Below are 21,372 nucleotides of genomic sequence, written 5' to 3' on the forward strand. Positions count from 1 at the left end.
TTGGACAGAGAAAGGCCCATGCTCAAAAACAGTATGTTTTTCCTGACTCCATGCTATGTCTCTTTTTACAGATGAGAAAACTGAGGATCAAAGAAGTTAAGTGATTTGCCCAAGGTCACACAATGGTACATCTGGTCAGATCACTCACTCCTCTGCTCATAAGTCAACAACTTCCCCCTTTTGTCTTCTGGGTAAAGTTCTATCTGGACCTTTCTTTGAAGGTCCTCTGTACAATCACTGTTTCAGTAGGTGGAGTAACTGCCCACATACTCCAAGTTCCAGTCAAACTGAAAATGTATCTCAGCACCCTGCCTAGAATGCCTAGTAAATTCTTACTCACCCTTTAAAGCCCAACTCAAACGCCATCTCCTCCATGAAACTTGAACTGGCTTTCCCCCAGCCCCTTCAGCCTTCAGCCCTGTCTCTCCCATAGAATTCTGCTTGCTCCTCTCTAATCCACATGTATTATGTCACATTTATTTTACGTGTCACATCTTCCACTAGACCATAAGCTCTATAAAAGCAAGGATGGGGGGCAGCTAGGTGGCGCAGTGGATAGAGCACCAGCCCTGGAGTCAGGAGTACCTGAGTTCAAATCCAGCCTCAGACACTTAACACTTACTAGCTGTGTGACCTTGGGCAAGTCACTTAACCCCAATTGCCTCACTAAAAAAAAAAAAAGCAAGGATGTACCTTATCTAAACTTTGTATCTCCTTAGCACTCAAAACATTGCCCTGTTCAAGATAGGTACGAAACATAATCTTTATTCAGTTTCTCTGAGTGCCTCGGCACATAGTAGGGATTTAATAAATGATCATGGAATTGAACTTAATTACTGTATGTCCTACAGAGTTTGGTTTGATATATCATCTAACAGAGAAGTCAGGGGGCAGCTAGGTGGCGCAGTGGATAAAGCACCAGCCCTGGATTCAGGAGGACCTGAGTTCAAATTTGACCTCGGACACTTGACACTAGCTTTGTGACCCTGGGCAAGTCACTTAACTGTCATTGCCCTGCAAAACAAACAAACTAACAAAAAAACCCAGAGAAGTCAGATGTCAAGTTTTGGGGCAATCATAGAAAAGCCCCATGAGGCTGCAGTTAGAGCATCCCTGTTCCAATCATGCAATTAGATCCGTAACCCTTACCCACAAGCCCAGAGGAGCTCCCCAAAACACCCTGAGTTTTCTTGACTGGGAGTTCTCTTTCCCTACTCCCATTTACCTAATAGTATTGTAGACAGATAGGAAAACTGATCACCCCTTTTAAAGCTCTTGTCCATCCTCTCTTCTATTTCCTCTCCCTATTTCTTCACCATCTTCTTATTATCCCTTTCTCTTTCCTTAGCTACTCTCTTCTTTTCCTTCCCCAACTTTTCTCTCCCCTTTTCACCTCCCTCTTTCCCTTCTCTCCCCACTCTGTTCCCTACTAATTTAAATCCCCTCTTACCATTTGTATGAACTACCTGAGCCAGGTAGATTTCATAATATTTTCTTTATATTCACAGAAATAACCCATTACAGTTTTCAGCATGAAGGAAAATAGCACATGCTAATATAGTCACATATAAAAGCTATGATTTATGTAGTACTTTAAGGTTTGACAATTACTTTGCCTATGTTATCTCATTTGATCTCAGACATAAACATGCCAACGCTGAAACGTGAACACTGAACCAGAAACAGGCAAACTAATCTCATAGATTGTCTCACCTAACTTGAACTCATTTGGAAGTTCTCCCTGTCTGTGTGTGAGATGTGTGAGTGCACCTAGGAAAATGCACCCATAAATGTAAGATGTCATCCTCCTTAAGTCCATTGCTTTGGACTTGATCTATTACAGGATGACGACAAGCCACAATTTGGACTCAAAACCTCCACAAAGTAAGGAAGGATGTGCCATGAGTTCTCTGTCCTGGGGGATTTCCCCGGACCCCTTACCAGGGCCACCTTTGTTTCTCCAAGTTGTCCCTTGAGATGGGAAGGCAGAGACTGAGGCTAAAGCTGCCCCTGCCCCCTCCCATCAGATGATTAAGGGTCATTTGCTCTAGGATTGGGTATTTGTCAGCCAGGGAGGCTGGGATGATGTATTAACAGGGATTTAATGAGCTCTAGGCTAGAGGAGCCACACTTCATTTCCTGGCTATTGAGCCAGGATTGTGGATGGTGTGTGTTACACACACACACACACACACACACACACACACACACACACACACACACACACACACAGGGGCCAGGCATTTTTGTGAGAAAGGCCAATCCACTCTGCCCATCAGAAGCATTGGGGTTTTGTCATGGACTCCAGTGACAGAAGAAACTTTGATTCTGAAGATTTCAAGTCAGCTCTGTTGTTTGGTCTCTGGTGAGTCACTTAACCTCCAAGAGCCAGTTTCTTCTGTAAAGTGAGGGATTTGGACTAGATGTCTAAGTTCCCTTCCACCTTTAACAATCCATGAGTTGGCTCCTCTCTCTTCCTCCAAAGAGAATCCCACTCATCCAGCCCAGTGAAAGGGATGGCATGGCCTCCCTCAATCATCCCTTATGGTCGCTCCTCCCCACTGGGAAGTTCTTTCTTAGATGGACCTTTCTCTTGTGCCCTTATTGAAGCTGGGGAGAGGCTGGTCACTTTTGGCCAAGTTGGATCCGTCTTGCATTCAGTTCAATAAATAGGCATTTATTAATGTTCTCTATTTACAAAGTACTGAGCCAAGCCCTGGAAATACAAAGACTAAAAGGAAAGCTCTTTTCCTCTAGGAGCTGATGGACAAAGGAGCAGTGGAGTTAGAGCAGGAAGCTACTTTAGAATTCACCTAATCCAATCCCCTCCTTTTATAGATAAAGCAAAGAAGGGCCTATGGACCTGAGGTTAAGTGACTATTTAAGCTTCACAAAAGAATACTTGGGGAGGGGTGGCAGGATAAAACCTTTATACAAATAATTAAATTCCAAGGTAATTTGGAGGGGGCAGCTAGGTGGCACAGTGACTAGAGATCTGAATTTAAGATTCATCTTCCTGAGTTCAAACCTGCCCTGGGTGGGTCACTTAATCCTGTTAACCTCAGTTTCCTCATCTGTAAAATGAGCTGGAGAATGAAATGGCCAACCATTCCAGTATCTTTGAGAATGGAGCTGGACACGATTGAATGTGAAATTTGGAGAAAGATAAAACACTAAAAGTGGGGGGTGGGGAGGAAGGGAACAGGAAGGAGCCATAAATTTAAAGACCTACGGTATGGTGGAAAGTACACTGTACTTGCTGTCAGAGGATCTTCTTCTTCTTTTTTTCTAGGGAGGCAATTGGGGTTAAGTGACTTGCCCAGGGTCACACAGCTAGTAAGTGTTAAGTGTCTGAGGCCGAATTTGAACTCAGGTACTCCTGACTCCAGGGCCGGTGCTCTATCCACTGAACCGCTCTGGGCCTCAGTTTCCTCATATACAAAATGAGGAAGTTAGCCCAGATCAGTGGTTCTCAAAATCCATATTCTTAAATATTTTTGAGGAACACCCTCCCAAGAGCTTTTGTTTATATAGGTGTTATCTATCAATAGTTATATTAGAAATTAAAGCTGATAAAAATTATAAAATATTAATTCGGTTTAACAATAAACCCATTATATGTTAAAAGTAACATTTTAGTGGAAAATAACTATATTTTCCAAAACAAAAAGAAATCAATGAGAAGAGTGGCATTATTTCACATATTTTTGCAAATCTCTTTAATGTCTAGCTTAATGGACAGTTGCCGGATTTTTCTATCAGCTTCTGCATTCAATCTGTGTGATAGGTTGTTTTGATTGAAATATATGAAGAAAATCTGGCCTCCCTCACACATATAAGCATTTAGAAAAAAGAAGAGTATTTTAATAGGCAGATAATATGTTAGTGCTATTTTTTTGTTTTGTTTTTGGTTGGGCAATGAGGGTTAAGTGACTTGCCTAAGGTCACACAGCTAATGTCAAGTGTCTGAGGCTGGATTTGAACTCAGGTCCTCCTGACTCCAGGGCCAGTGCTCTATCCACTGTGCTAGCTGCCTCCTATCTTAGTACTATTTTGAAAATAGTTTTGACTTCATGGACCCCATGAAAGGAGGGGGACCCCCAGGGGTCAAGATGATCCTGAAGATACCTTCTAACTTTTAAATCCTATGATATTCTTTTGCTTGGACCCTTCAAATATATGTAGGGTCATAAAAGATCTGTAGCATGATAAAGATTGCAGCTCCTCTGTGTTTTAATAAATATTTTCATAAATTGCTGTGGATAAAAAGACCCATTAGCTAATGCCCAATCCTGGAATGATCAATGCCACCAAAGCCAGGTAGGCTGATGCTCAAGGGCTAATATTCTGTTCCCAGGTCCTAATTTAAAGCATTTTCAGTTTGTTGGGAAACATTGTCTGCTGGGATAACCTTTAAAGGCCCAGGGTCACTTGTAGAGGGCGTCTTTAGTAAGAGATAGCAGCTATTTATATGACTTTAAGGTTGCAAAGCAATCTACATAGCTTATCTCACTTGATCCTCACAACAGCCTAGTGATACTATTGGATGCTATTATTTCCCCTCTTTTATGGTTGTGGAAACTGAGGCTGAGAGAGATTAAGTGATTTGCCCCAGGTCATGCTCCTACTAAGTGTCTGGAGTAGAATTTGAACTCAGATTTTCCTGACTCTGTCCCAGGGTGGGGGGTGGGAGAGAGGGTAGAAGAGGGAGAATATCCCATTCTGCTGTTGTTCTTCATCCTTCTTTCTCAAAAAGGACAGATTAATTCATTATGCCCATAAATGAAGGGGAACCGAAATACAGAGACAGATAGAGCTCTTTGGGGAAGGGAAGTAATCACTTAGAAGAGATTCTTCCCTGAGGGATCTTAGAGATTGGTGAAATTTAGGAAAGGTACAGAGAAGAGGGGGGAGAAAGGAATAAGGAACAAGTGCTAGACCTGGTGAGGGTACTTCTTCCTACGGGCCTTTTGGCATTGATAGAACATTTGCCTCACTGTCTCTTTTCTCCATCTGATTGGAAAAAAATCCAGCCAATCCATCTAGCATTTTGGAGTAAATATTATGTTATGGGAGAATAGATTTAGAAGTAGCAGAGACCTTAGAGAAAAATCTAGTACAATTCTTTTTTTTATACATATGGGTGGTTTTAATTTTTTTTTTTTTTTGCAGGGCAATGAGGGTTAAATGACTTGCCCAGGGTCACACAGCTAGTAAGTGTCAAGTGTCTGAGGTCAGCTTTGAACTCAGGTCCTCCTGAATCCAGGGCTGGTGCTTTCTTCACTGAGCTATCTAGCTGCCCCCTCTTTTTTTTTTTTTTAAAGAGATGGGGAAACTGAGGTCCAGAGCAGTCACACAGGTATTTGGTAGTAGAGCTGTGATTTTGAATCTAGGTCTTCTGACTCCTGGATCAGTGCTCTCCCTGCAATACCATACTAATTACAATTCTACTATATGGAAGGCCCCAGGCACTGCAAAGATTTTTCCTAGTTGTTTCTTTTGTAATTTTGTTTGTACTTTGATTTTGTTTGCACAAAAACTTTCAACTGTATGTGATCGAAATCATCCATTTTTATTTCTTATGATGCTCTGTCCCTTGTTTGGTGAAGAAATCTGTCAGACCAGAAGATTCTGAGGTTTGGCGCAGCATTGAGAGGGAAGTTTTGAGTGGGACTTTTTCAACTCAAAGCTCCCTACATTGATGAAAAATCATGTGTCCAGTCAAAAAAAAAAAAAAAAGAAAGAAATTGACATATGATTTCATTGTATAGGGCAGTGATTTTCAAAATTTTGCTTCTCAGAACTCTGAAAGACTCTTAAAAACTGAGGATCCCAAAGATCTTTTGCTCATATCTATTGACAGTTTCTGTACTAGAAATTACAATTGATAAAATTTAAAACATTTATTGATTCATTTAAAAGTAAGGATAATAAATCCATTATGTATTCATATAAATAACATTTTCATGAAAATAATTATTTAAAAATAATTAGTGAGGAGATATATTTTTGTAAACATCTTTGATGACTGCTTTAATAGGAAACAGTTGGATTCAATCTGTTGTGATACATTATTTTGGTTGAAGTACAAAAAGAAAATCCAGCCTCACACAGACATATAGTTGGAAAGGGGAATATTTTAATAGGCAAATGATATTTTAGTATGTGATGTTTAAAATCGAATCTGTGTGTCCTTACCTGCCCCCCAGTGTGTGTGGGGGGCGGGGGAAGAACTAGTTAAGTTTACTTATAAATTCAGCAACAGTTTAGGCTTTTAAGCATTTATTAAAATATATTAGGGGTTAGCAAAGAGAGAGAAAGCTGCCTTCACCTAGCTATCTAAGAGACTGAATCCCCCTTCAGTCCACCAGAAGTCCCTCGTAGAACAGGGAGAGGGATGGTCCCCACAGACAGCTCCAAGCTAATTGGCTGGTAGCATTAAAGTCCATTGATTGACGTGACTTACAGGTGATCCATGAACTTCCGGGACACCAGCCTGACCTTCGAAATCTCAGAAAGGTCACTTCATGCTTTCTCAACAGGCGGTGGTACCCTGGTTCTCACAATTATTTTATCAAAACAGTTTTGACCTTGTGGACCTCCTGAAAGAATCTTGGGGAACCCCAGGGGTCTGAGGACCAGACTATGAGAACTGCTAGTTTAGGGGACCCCCCCAGGTGAGGATAATTCCTCTATCAAACACAGGTTGGCATCTTATCTCTATAGGATGTATATGCATGTGTGGGGCTGTCTAAATATATAGAAACGGTTAGTGGGTAGCATAGATAGGTATGATGTGACATCTGATTTGGTGCGCCGGCCAACTACCTTTCCTCTTTTGTGGGGAGCGGAAAGTCCGTGCTGATCTGGCTAATAGCCTAGCTGTGTGATGGGGAGGAGGAGAAGGCAGGTCCAGGACTGCTAAGGGTGGGTGATCTCTCCTCCAGTTTCTAAGAAGAGTGTGGGGCTAGGGCTATATCTATCAGCCACCCCTCAAATATACCTAATCTAAGTGTACTAGTCTGGGTTCAGAAGATGTTGACCTGAACTGCCTGTCCAAATCCTTTAATCTGTTAGGGAATGGCTTTCATCTATTTATGTCAATTCCCTGTTTATCTTAGATATCAGAGGAATTAACTTCGAAATCTTTACAGTTAATTCTTTTCCTTACAATTTTAACAACATTGATTTTGTTTGTAGAAAAGTCTCCGATTTTATCTCCTATAACACTCTGTCCCTCGTTTGGTGAAGAAATCTTCCCCTAGTAATAGTTGTGAAGGATATCCTCTTCCTTGCTTTCTAATTTATTTAATATATGATCTTTTGTGAAGAGGCAATGAAGGAGAGCGGAGAAAGAGCCAGATGTAAAGCAAAGAAAACCTGGCTTCAAGTCTTGCCTTTTGATGCATTGTGGCTCTGTGAGCATGGACAAGTACTAAACTTCTCTGTGCTCTAGAAAACTATAAGACCAAAAGTGACAAAGAGGGTAGCAACCTGCATTGGTAGAGGAAATTCCCTCACCTGGGAGTTACGTTCCTAATGAAATCATAGAGCTAGTCCCTATCACTATTATCTTTTGTATCTTGGTCATGTTCCCATTTGAAGCTTAGTCTGGTATAGTGATGTGAAAGATTGGTCTAACCCTCATTTCTAGCTGACCTAATTTCTATCAATTACCATTTTCCCCAGCACTTTTTGTCAAATAGTGAGTCTTTGCCCCAGTAGTTGGTGTCCTTGAGTTTATTGAACACTGTACTACTCTGTTTGATTGCTTTTGGGTCTTGTGTACCTAATCTATTCCATGGACCAAACTTCTTTTTTTCAACCAGTACAAAATAGTTGTACTCAGTGCTACTTTATAGTATAGTTTGAGGTCTGGTATTGCTCAACCTCTTTCCTTTTCATTTCCCCCACTACCCCCAAATATTTCCCTAGAGATTCTTGATCATTTTTTCTCAAGATGAATTATTTCATTATTTTGCCTAGCTCTTTAAAGTAATCTTTTTGTTGTTTGGTTACTGTGTCACTGGACACTGAATCTATAAATTAATTTAGATAGTATTGTAATTTTTATTATATTGATAAAGCCTAACTGTAAGCAATTATTATCTAATTATTTAAATTTTTATTTCTAGGAAGCATTTTGTGGTTCTATTAGATACATTTGTTCAGTATTTCTTGGTATACACTAAGACATGTTATACCTTTTGTCGTTATTTTGAATGAAATTTCTCTTTTCTATCTCTTGCTTCGGAGTTTTGTTGGTATATACAGAAAGGCTGATGATTTTTATGGGTTTGTCTTCTACTTTTCTGAAATTATTCATTTTTAAATTACCACCGGGGGCAGCTAGGTGGCACAGTGGATAAAGCACTGGCCCTGGATTCAGTAGTACCTGAGTTCAAATCCAGTCTCAGACACTTGATGCTTACTAGCTGTGTGACCCTGGGCAAGTCACTTAACCCCCATTGCCCCACAAAAACAAAAACAAAACAAAACAAAAAACAACAACAAAAAAAAATTACCACCTAGTTGAAGCTCTAGGACTCTCTTGAGTAAACCATTCTATTGTTTGCAAAAAGGAATAATTTTGTTTCTTCTTTGCCTGTGATTACCTCAATTTATTTTTCTTATTTACTTGTTATACAGTAGCTAGCATTTCTAAAAAAGAATAGTGGGGTCAATGGATATCTTTGGTTTATCCTTACTTTTATTGTAAACATCTATGTCATTTAATACTCTTACATTACAAAAAAAGATAGAAACTATTTAACACAGTAAGGCATAGGTCATTTATTTCTATATGTTTTAATGTTTTTAACATAGAGGGGTGTTGTATTTTGTCAAAATCTTTTTTTATCTATTGATGTAATTACATGGTTTTATTTTTGTTATTAATATGATCTATTATGTTTTTAATTTTCCCAATCCTGAACCAACTCTGAATCTGTGATATATATCTAATCTTGCCATAGCATATAATATTTTAAATGTGTTATTGTAACTTCTTTGCTAATATTTTACTTAATGTTTTGCCTTCATATTCATTAGAGGTAATAATCTATAATTTTCTTTCTCTGCTTTATCTCCCCCTGGCTTAGGTATCAAAATAATTCTCTCTTAGAGGGGTAGCTAGGTGGCACAGTGGATAAAGCACCGGCCTTGGATTCAGGAGGACCTGAGTTCAAATCCAGCCTCAGACACTTGACACTTACTAGCTGTGTGACCCTGGGCAAGTCACTTAACCCCAATTGCCTCACCAAAAAAAGAAAAAAACAAAACCCAAAAAACTTCTCTCTTAGAGTTTGGAAAGATTTCTCCTTTCCCTATTTTTGTAAATAATTAATGTATTATTAGAAGTAATTTTTCTTTGAATATTTATTAAAATTCGCTTTAAATCTCTCTGATCTTGTGGGTTTTTTCTTTGAAACATCCTTAATGACTTGCTCAGTTTTACTTTCTGAGATTAAATTATTTTAAAATCCATTCTTGTCCTATTAATTTTGACATTTAATATTTTGTAAATATTCATTCATTTCATTTATATTGTCATTTTTGCTGGGCAAAATTGTTTCCAATAATTTCACTTCTCTTTCATTTGTTGTGACCTTTCCTTTTTCATTTTTGATATGGAAATTTGGTTTTTCCATTTTTTATCAGATTAGCAAAAGATTTATCAATGTTATTAGTCAAATCACTCCTAATTATATTTATTTGTGCAATATTCTTTTTATTTTGTAATGTTATTTATCTCACTTTCATTTTCAGAAGTTCTATTTTTGTGTTCATTGAGGTTTTTTATTTGTTTCTTTTCTAGTATTTTTATTTGCATACCACATTCATTAATTTTTGCTCTTTTGTTAATCAAAGTGTTTAAGATCTGAATTTTCCCTGAAGGACTGCTTTGATTGTATCACCAAAGTTTTGATATGTTGTTTCATTGAGTCTCATTTATTGTTTTGTCTGCTGCTCTTTTCAGGTATTTGCTAGGGTATAAGAGGGAGAATTGGACTCTACTAGGACCTTTCATGACCCAGAAGTGCCCAGTTGCCAGATCTTCCTAATTCTCCCATGTATGTTATTTCCCATCTATCCCCTTCACTTCACTCACAAGACTCCTAATTCAGGGCCCTATCACCTTCTACCTGAACCATGAGGACGCTCTGCTTAGCCTCTTCCAGTCTCTAGTCCAATCACAATCATCTTTTTAAAGTATAAATCCAACTTTGGCACTCCCTGGGTCAAGATCTTATTGCCTCTAAAGAAAATGTACACTCTTCCAATTAACATCAAAAGTCTTTTACAATGATCTCTGGCATGTCTTTCCAGACTTATTACACATTTATTCCCCTCACAAACTTTACTTTTCAGACAAAGTGGTCTGCTTGCTCTTTTGTATCCACAGCATTCCATTTCCTTCCTCCCAATTGGTCTCTGTGAATATAGTCTCTTTCCTTCCAATCCATTCTCCACACAGTTGCCAAAATGATATTCCTAAAGTATATATCTGGACATGTCCCTTCTCTCTTCAGGAAGCTTCAGTAGCTCCTTATTTCCTTTAAGTTAAAATGTGCTCTTCTGTTTGACAGTTAAAGCCATTTACAATCTGGCTCCTGCTTCTTTCCAGGCTGATTATACATTACTCCTCCTCCTCCTCCTCCTTTTCCTCCTCCTCTTCCTCCTCTTCCTCCTCTTCCTCCTCCTTTTCCTCTTTTTCCTCCTCCTCCTCTTCCTTCTTTTTCTTCTTCTTCTTCCATCCTAAGCTCTAGCCAAACTGAACCGCTTGCCATTTCCCATACAACATTCCATCTCCCACCTCCATGCCTTGGTACAGGCTGTTTCCCTCCTGCCTGGAGTTCTCCCTCTTCACCTGTGCCTCTTAAAACCACTAATTCCAATGCTCAGCCATCTCTCTCTCTCTCTCTCTCTCTCTCTCTCTCTCTCTCTCTCTCTCTCTCTCTCTCTCTCTCTCTTTTTTTTTTTTTTTTGCGGGGCAATTGGGGTTAAGTGACTTGCCCAGGGTCACACAGCTAGTAAGTGTTAAGTGTCTGAGGCTGGATTTGAACTAAGGTCCTCCTGACTCCAGGGCCGGCGCTTTATCCACTGCGCCCCCTAGCTGCCCCTCAGCTGTCTCTTCCAGGGAGCCATTCCCGATTGTAGTAGTTGTTAGCTTACTCTCCCTCTTCAAATTATCCTGTTTATACTTACTCAGTATACATGCTGTATCTCCAACAATAGAATGTAAGTTCCTTGAGGGCAGGGGCTGTTTTTCATTTTATCTTTGTATCCCTAGAGCCTTGCAGAGTCAACAGTAGTCACTTAATGCTTGTTACAATAGAGCACTCTTCCATAAGAGAACAGAATAGAGTCAGACTAGTAGAGCTGGAAGGAAGGGGTTGTGATTACAGGCTATTCTCCATCTCATTCATTCATTCCACAAACATTCATTCCAGAAACAAACCCCCCACATTCAGGGCATTGTAGGAGATACAAAGGCCAAGACCTGGTCCTTGCACTCCTGGCAATTACAGTCCAAGAGGGAAGACAAAACATGTCCATCAATGCTACAATACAAGCTAGAGTGTCGGGTCATGCGTGGATTTCATTGGCTTTCCCCCCACAGTCTAAGACTAGTGTGCTCATTGAAGGAAGGACTCAGTCTCTAGCGGATCCCTCTTTTTCACCCCTCTTCCCTATCCATTTCTCCAAGTTTGCCTCATGCTTTAGCGGGAAAAATAAACTTGGGATTGGAAGCAGGAATAGTGCTTACTCACAGTTTGCTCATTTTCCTCCTCTTCAAAATGGGGATGAAAAATTGCCCTATTTACCCTAGAGGGTTGCTTTAAAAAATCAAATCAGGGGGCCCGCACTGGCCCTGGAGTCAGGACTACCTGAGTTCAAATCCAGCCTTAGACAGTTAACACTTACTAGCTGTGTGACTCTAGGCAAGTCACTTAACCCCAATTGCCTCACTAAAAAAAAAAAAAATCAAATTAGATAATAAATGTGAAGGTGATTGAAAAAGAGAAAATGATACTAAGATGTGGTCTTAGAATTGTAGAATATTAGGGCTGGAAGGAACCTTAGAGACCATTTAGTCTAACTAAATAATTTCTCATAATAGGAAACTGAGGCCTGGAGAGGGGAAATGACTTATCCCAAGGTATTATTATTATTGGGCAGCTAGGTGGCGCAGGCACATGGGGCCTGGAGTCAGGAAGATTCATCTTCCTGAGTTTAAATCTGGCCTTATATATTTACTAGTTGTGTTACCCTGGGAATGTCACTTCACCCTCTTTGCCTCAGTTTCCTCATCTGTTAAATGAGCCAGAGAAGGAAATGGCAAACCACTCCAGTATCTCTGCCAAGAAACTCTGAAATGGGGTCAAGGAGAGTCAGACACCACTGGAAAACGACTCAGCAAAATTAGTATCGTTGTTGTTTTTATGATATTCTCCTTTATACCTTTTCTTCAGCTCCTAACATCCCATTCATTGTTGATCCAAGGAGATAACCTTCCCCAGCTCCACTCTGTATAAATACTCTTTCCAAATCTTCCCCTAGCTGTACCTGGACTAATGCCCTCACCACTGGCTCCACAACCTGTAAATATTTAACCCTCATCATTATCTGTTTTTCATCCCTACATGTTCTAAGTTCACTTATTGTCGTTCTGACACCTCACCTTTACCTGTTCCTGTCTCTATTTCTGTCTGCTTGTCCCAGGCTGAGAAAACTTGAGAGCAGGGCCCCCCAAACAGCCCCCATCCTACATGTAGTCGACTAAAAAGTTACTCAGCTATGCGTAGACCCAACGACACCACAACGAGGCCTGTAACCCCAAAGAGATGAAAGAAAAAGGAAAAGAACCCATATGTACAGAGATTTTAATAGCAGAGCAGCTTTTTGTAGTAGCAAAGAACTGGAAACTCAAGGAGTGTCCATCAGCTGGGAAACTGTGGAACAGATTATGGCGTATAAATGTGATGGAATATTCTGGTGCTCTAAGAAATTGTAAAAGGGGTAGTTTTTAAGAAACCCGAGAAAACGCATATGAATTGATGCATAGTAAAGGAAGCAGAGGGCAGCTAGGTGGCACAGTGGATAGAGCACCGGCCCTAAAGTCAGGAGGACCTGAATTCAGATCCGACCTCAGACACTTAACAGCTGTGTGACCCTGAGCAAGTCACTTAACCTTCATCTGTCTCCTTAGTTTCCTCATCTGTAAAATGAGCTGGAGAAAGAAATGGCAAACACTATAGCATCTCTGCCAAGAAAACCCCAAATGGGGTCACAAAGTCAGACACGACTGAAAATGACTGGACAAGAGCAACAAAAAGATGGGAGCAGAACTAGGTGGGAAATTTATATAATAATATAAAGACAAAGAGCTTTGAAAGATCTGATAGCTCCCTCGTTAGATCCCACATATGGTATTCAGTTTTGAATCCCACAATCTAGGGAGAACATCAACAAGCTATTGGGCAGGTATAAGAATAGTGTTGAGCTGGGACCAGAAACCTGTGACTGAAGCAACCAGAACTCTTTCACCTAGAAATCTATAGGTGACATAAGACTGGAGTTGAAAGGCAGAGGATGTGGGTTCAGATCTCACTCTGCAATTTTCCATTTGTGTGACCATGAGTAAATCATTTCACTTCTACCAAACTCAATTCATCATCAGAAAGGTGGAGAGAAAGCTTATACATGGGCTAGTTAGATGGAAAACTATTGAGGGCACTACAATTCTTCCAGCCTTCCAAATCTTCTTTGGAATCACCCTTGACTCTTTCCTCTCCCTCACTTTCCATCCCCTCCTCCCTAGGCAAACATATGCTAAATCTTACCTGTTTTACTTGCACAGGATCTGGAGTATCTGTCCCCTTCTTTCTATCCATGGCCCACCAACCTAGTTCAGGCCCTCATCATTTTTCATCTGGACTATTGCAATAGCCTCCTAGCTATACTTCTGACTCCAGTCTCTCCCCTTTTCTTTTTCTTTTTTTATTTTTAGTGAGGCAATTGGGGTTAAGTGACTTGCTTATAAATTAAGCAATTTAATAAATTAATAAATGAATTGCATATTAAGTGACTGTTCTTATAAACTTATAAGCATCCTGGGTGTTTAAAAACTTTGTGCATTTTAAGTTGTCAAAACAGAAAACTGCACTAAGACTTTTGGGGACATATATATGTATAATGTGTGTATGTGTCTATCAATACATACATACATACACACATACACACATACATACATATATATGTGTGTGTGTTTGCAAATAGATAGAGACAGAGAGACAGAGAAAAAGGAGAGAGAGCCTTGTTTTGAGTATTCCCAGTTTGCCTAGCATGGTGCATGCTTCATCCTCTTCCATGTGGGTGGGGATAGACCTTGATTGGCCACTTGCTTCTTAAATAATAGTGAAAGTGAAGTGTTCCTTCACTTTTCTGCCATTTTTCAGCTGTGCTGTTTTTGGCAGCTCCTATCTACTGAGCCCAGTGTAGACTCAATGAACTGAATTGGTGAGAGGGGAAAGACTTGTCTTCCCCTCCTCTCCTTCTTTTAAACCAGCTCTGAAAAATGGACCTAGGGGTATTTGTTTCTGTTCTGCCTTGTTTGTTCTCAGTTTAAATATGCGTAGTCAACCAAAACAATTTTTACAAACAGTATTTCTGATAAAGGCCTTATATCTAAAATATATTGAGAACTGAATCAAATATACAAGAATACAAATCATTCCCCAATTGAGAAATGGTCAAAGGATATGAACAGGCAGTTTTCAGATGATTAAATTAAAACTATCTATAGCCATATGAAAAAAATGTTCTCAATCATTATTGATTAGAGAAATGCAAATTAGAATTACTCTGAGGTACCACCTCACACCTATCCAATTGGCTAATATGACAAAAAAGGAAAAGGATAAATGTTGAAGATGTGGGAAAATTGGAACACTAATGAACTGTTGGTGGAGCTGTGAACTGATCTAACCGTTCTGGAGAGCAATTTGGAACCATGTTCAAAAGGCTTTAAAACTATGCATACCCTTTGACTAGGTCTATATTCCAAATAGATCTTAAAAAAAGGGGAAAAGACCCACATGTACAAAAATATTCATAGGTGTTCTTTTTGTGGTAGCAAAGAATTGGAAATTCAGGGGATACCCATCAACTGGGAGTGGCTAAACAAGTTGTGGTATATGAGTGTAATGGAATACTATTGTGCTGTAAGAAATGAGGAGCAAATGGATTTCAGAAAAACCTAGAAAGCACTTCTTTTTTTAATTTTAATTTAATTTTATTTTATTTTGCAGGGCAATGAGGGTTAAATGACTTGCTCAGTGTCACACAGCTAGTAAGCCTCAAGTGTCTGAGGTCAAATTTGAACTCGGGTCCTCTTGAGTCCAGGGCTGGTGCTTTATCCACTGTGCCACTTAGCTGCCCCCAAAGTACTTCTATTACATGTCATCACACCTCTGTGGAGCCAGCCCCCCCACCCAGTCTCTTCTAAATGGGGGATTGCATCAGCCAAAAAAGCCAATACCTGCCAACCAGCTTCTCATTGCCTATTGAGTATCAGACATTTATCTGAGATTTACTGAAGTGATATTTTCTCACTTCTATCCTAATTCTGTCTGCATTAAATTCATCCATGCAAAAACTTTTCAGTTTTATGTTATCCATTTTATCTTCTTCTTCTTCTTCTTCTTCTTCTTCTTCTTCTTCTGCGGGGCAATGGGAGTTAAGTGACTTGCCCAGGGTCACACAGCTAGTAAGTGTTAAGTGTCTGAGGCCGGATTTGAACTCAGGTCCTCCTGAATCCAGGGCCGGTGCTTTATTCACTGCACTACCTAGCTGCCCTCATTTTATCTTCTATTACCCCTCTACCCTTTGTTTAGTTAAGCATTCTTCCCTTAGCCAGAGTTGGACAGGGTACCTCCTTCCATTTTCCTCTATTAAAAAAATAATAATGATATGATCTTTTATGGAATGAATTGGAAGGCTTACTTAGTGTCAAAGAGATAAGGTCCTTATCTGAAGTCATTGGTTTCATTCTAATCAAAGATCTAATAAGTTCTTCTAATAGAAGACAGTCAAGGTCAGGAAAGGATCTTGATTCCCTGGAATTAAGAGACTTTGTCTCATTTCTTGTGCTAAACTAGGAGTGGAAGTACCTTTAATTCAATTTAAGAACAAAATCTCTTGAATTCATTCATCTTTAAACAGATTGAAAAGGAAATTCTCTGGCACATAGTAGGTGCTTTGAAATTTTGATTGAATGGTTAAAGAGGGAATAATTGGTTTGTCAAAATGATTTCTTTGAAACATAATGTTTGCTTTGCTCATGAAGGAATTTTACCTTTTGTTTCTTCGACACTATAAAATGTAAGAGGACATTGCTTGGGGCAGGAGAAGTTTCAATTAGCAAGAGAAATTTTGCCCATTTGGATCTTCCTCCAAGTAGAAATGCATGTGTGTGTGCATATATTCATATACATATGCATATATATATATGCATGCCTGATCTTTTGACTCTTTGTGTGTGTGTGTGTGTGTGTGTGTGTGTGTATATATATATATATATATATATATATATATATATATATATATATATATATATATATATATATATATATATATATATATATATACATAATCATAGTTATCTGGTTGGTTGGTTGGTTGTTCTTCATTCTTGAAGAGAATCAACATGACATCACTGTGTTGGAGACAAAGTACAGTGTTGACTGTTGTGGATCAGATAAATACCAGCTCTGAAGGCTGTACCACAGGTCAGGCACAAATAGTCCATATGAACATTTGAAGTGGAGATGTCTCTAAATTTGTGCATCTCATGTTTCTTTTGAGCTACTGAAATTCTGCTTCACTCATAGAAGACAGTGCCTTCTTTGATGTGGGCTTGCCATGCTGAGTATGTCATGAAATTGATTCTCAGGTTCTTCAGAGAGAACTTGAGTGTTCCTGTATCATTTCCTCTGACCTCCGTGTAAGCACTTGACTTATGTGAGTACTCCATAAAATAGTCTTTTAGGCAAATGTACTTTTGGCATTCAGACAATGTGGCCAGCCCATCAGAGTTTTGCTCTCCGGTAGAATTTGAATGCTTAGCACTGACTAGTTGACATGTACCAGAGGTCTTTGGTCCATAAATAGCCTTCAGGACATCATAAAAGCACTTTGGATTGTTACTATCAGTATAAATCTGAATTTCATCTGCCTTCCTACTGAGCCAAGAATCCTGCATCTCTCTAAGCTTCCCTTGCCCTTTACTTTTTCTTCCTCTTTTTTTTTTCTTTTGGTGGGGCAATGAGGGTTAAGTGACTTGCCCAGGGTCACACAGCTAGTGTCAAGTGTCTGAAGCTGGATTTGAACTCAGGTACTCCTGAATCCAGGGCCGGTGCTTTATCCACTGCACCACCTAGCTGCCCTGCACTTTACTTCTTAGAGATAAATGAATAATCCTGTTGATAAACCCTGTGGAGTTCTTGTTTTTCATTTAGCAGTTTCTGAATTTCCCCATCATTTTCATCAAACTAATCAATGTTTGTGTGTTCTGACCCATATGAGCAAATGCAGTCCTGTATGGCAAATCTCTGAAAACTGCTCACTCCTTTTCTGCTTCACTGTTGCCAACTATGTGTTGGTTCAGCTTTTCCTCCAAGTTAGCAGCAAACTGTTACTTGGAGAAGCACTATAATCCGTTGACATTACATCTTCTGGTAGTCATCTTGCCTTAGGGCCACCACTTTTGTTGAATGTGAATATTTAGCTTGGAGAAGATGTCTGTGATCAGTCCAGCACTCTGTCCCACACATTGCCTTCTGCACTTCCACATCCTGTCTGTCTCTTCTCCTTACAATGACAGTCTCTTTTTTTTTTTTTAAGTGAGGCAGTTGGGGTTAAGTGACTTGCCCAGGGTCACACAGCTAGTAAGTGTTAAGTGTCTGAGACCGGATTTGAACTCAGGTCCTCCTGACTCCAGGGCCGGTGCTCTATCCACTGCGCCACCTAGCTGCCCTGACATAGTCTCTTAAATGCCAATGTTTGCTTCAAAGGCATATCCTTGAAGTTTTATTGCACTTAGGTAAATGGAAGACAGTGTTAGTAAAGAGAAAGTCATGAGATGCACAAGTCTTCAGTAGTGACTGTGGCTGTTACTGTTTCCAACTCCATTCCTCCCAAGATCTCCCTGCTATGTCTGATAGTCTGTGTCTACTCTGGCATTAAAATCACCCAGAATTACAAGCATGTCCTCTTTTGCCACATTGATGATAAGTGTTTCTAGGTTTTCATAAAATGTTTCTTTGACCTCATCAGGGTTTGTCATGGTGAGAGCGTAGTCACTGGTGGTGGTGGCATGGAACTTTCCTGCAAGTGGCAATTGTATTGTCATGAGCTTGTCATTCACTCCTTTTAGAAGGCATACAAGCGTGTTGACAAGATTGGTTTTGATTGTGAAACCTATGCCAGCTTCCCAGCACTCCTCTTCACTATAGCCACTCCAGAAAAATCTGTAATTTTGGTTAGCTGGGCTTCCTTTGCCAGGCTGCTGGCAAATGTGATATGTGCTGAGTTCTCCACCACAAGAGCTGCTCATCTTTCAGGTCTACTGGATTTTGTGTTGTCCATAAGTGTGCGCACATTCCATGTACAGATGGTGAGTGGAATTTTCTTTGCAAAAGTTTTTGTACATTTTTTTTTCTGTTTTGATTGCAGGGTGGGATCCCAGCCTGCCATGGTAAGCAGGACAGGGTTGGGTGAAGCAGAAAGTTTTTAGGGAACCTTTTCTAGCCCCTTCCTCACACCAGGAGGTGAGTAGTGCGGTCCTTAATAGGCTGCTTAAGGGGCAGCTAGGTGGCTCAGTGGATAGAGCACTGGCCCTGGAGCCAGGAGGACCTGAGTTCAAATCCAGCCTCAGACACTTAACACTTAGCTGTGTGACCCTAGGCAAGTCACTTAACCCCAACTGCCTCACCAAAAAAACCCAACCAAAACAAAAACAAAAGGCTGCTCAGACACCCAGGGGACTGCTGAATCTCACTACTGCTTCAGTACAGTGAGAAGACAATCCTATGGCCTGGGCCCACCTGTGTGCAGGGTTGTGACTACAATTCCCAGTGTATCCACACCTGCTGCTTTGTCACTTGCCTGTTACCGCAGATCTCTGAGGTAGGTAAAAATGGTCAAACGATATGGGTGATGGCTTTTGATTCATGCATAAATTGGATTTAAGTGAGGTAGAGTTGCATGAAGTCATCAGCCTTACTCTTCCAGAGTCATTGGAGTTCAGTGGCAAGACAAAGTCAAGACGACTGGTGATGGCTTCGGATACAGTGCATGACCTTGGCATCTCTGATGTCTAACCAAGCTCTAAATGCCCCACAGCTCCTGCTTCAGCTGCCTTCATGACAACTGGAACAAATTGTTCTCATCTGATCAAGTCACCAAAGGGTTTAGCCAACCTAGCTTAGTATGTATGCCTAGACAGTTTAACGCAGTGTGGCCACTACAGCTTCTCGAAGACTCAGGTGAATTGGGTGAATCAGGTAAACACTGAAAGTGGAAAGCAGCCCTTGAAAAGGGCTCAGCAGCCCTCTTACCAGAACTACTAACTAGTCTTCCCTAAACCCCAATTTCAATTAGCAACAGAAACTTTGCCTATTTGGATCTTCCTCCAAGTAGAAATGCATGTGTCTGTATATACATATACACATAAGCAATATAATACAGAGACACATAACACATACATATATACACATACATACGTATGTATGTATGTATATCTACATATCTGACCTTTTGACTCTCTGTGTGTACACAAATGCTTACATTATACATATGGTCAAAAAATACCCTCAAGATTCTTGACCTTTCAATCATAAACATGTGTGTATATATACACACATAGACATACCATAAATGTATGGTCAAAAGGTCAAGAATCTTGAGGAGATTTTTTTAAAAGAAGGAACTGGGGAAGGCAGGACGGAGAAATCTAACATGACCAGATCTGGAAGTATCCTACAGAGTGGTAATCATCAAGATTTTTGCTACTTGTATAGAAGAAAAACTCTATTCTCCCAATTTTTTTCACCCATAGCTGTCAGAGCCAATGAATTAATAATGCTACATATACTACTAATAATTAATAATACTAGTAATGTCAATAGTGATAGTAATAATTATATATTATATATGCATTTTCATTTGTGTATATATTACATATATGTATATATTTTCTTTTGTTGTTGTTGTTGTTGTTTGTTTGTTTTTTAGGGCTATGGGGGTTAAGTGACTTGCCCGGGGTCACACAGCTAGTAAGTGTCAAGTGTCTGAGGCTGGATTTGAACTCAGGTACTCCTGAATCCAAGGCCGGTGTTTTATCCACTGCGCCACCTAGCTGCCCCTTATGTGTATATATTTTCATTGGCTGAATTAGGATCTTATCTCATGATATAACCTCATTCATTTTTTTTTTTAAAGTGAGGCAGTTGGGGTTAAGTGACTTGCCCAGGGTCACATAGCTAGTAAGTGTTAAGTGTCTGAGGCCGGATTTGAACTCAGGTACTCCTGACTCCAGGGCCACTGTGCCACCTAGCTGCCCCTAACCTCATTCATTCTTACATATTCTTTGGTATATTTTTATCTGCATAAATTCTCTGATTTCTGTTTTTTATTTGCTTGGATAAATGGGTTTACTCTCTCTCTCTCTCTCTCTTTTTTTTTTTGCAGGGCAATGAGGGTTAAGTGACTTGCCCAGGGTCACATAGCTAGTGTCAAGTATCTGAGACCAAATTTGAACTCAGGTCCTTCTGAATCCAGGGCCAGTGCTTTATCTACTATGCCACCTAGCTGCCCCCGGGTTTACTCTTTTTTTTTTTTTTAAGTGAGGCAACTGGGGTTAAGTGACTTGCACAGGGTCACACAGCTAGTAAGTGTCAAGTGTCTGAGGCCGGATTTGAACTCAGGTACTCCTGACTCCAGGGCCGGTGCTCTATCCACTGCGCCACCTAGCTGCCCCCTCTCTTTCTTAAGATAAAACCATCATTTATTCCTTTAATTTGCTCAAATTTGTTTACCTTTCTAGGCTTCTCTTATTCAAGAGTCTACCCAGTTTTGGCTTTCACAACAGAAATGTTTAAAAGTCCTCAGTTCGGGGCAGCTAGGTGGCTCAGTGGATAGAGCACTGGCCCTGGATTCAGGAGGACCTGAGTTCAAATCCGGCCTCAGACATTTGACACTTACTAGCTATGTGACCATGGGCAAGTCACTTAACCCACATTGCCTCACCAAAAAAAAAAAAAAAAAGTCCTCAGTTCTTTTAAAGGTACTTTTCACCCCTTCATAGGA

The sequence above is a fragment of the Dromiciops gliroides genome, chromosome 5 (genome assembly GCF_019393635.1).
Source record: "Dromiciops gliroides isolate mDroGli1 chromosome 5, mDroGli1.pri, whole genome shotgun sequence".
Lineage (NCBI taxonomy): Eukaryota > Metazoa > Chordata > Mammalia > Microbiotheria > Microbiotheriidae > Dromiciops > Dromiciops gliroides.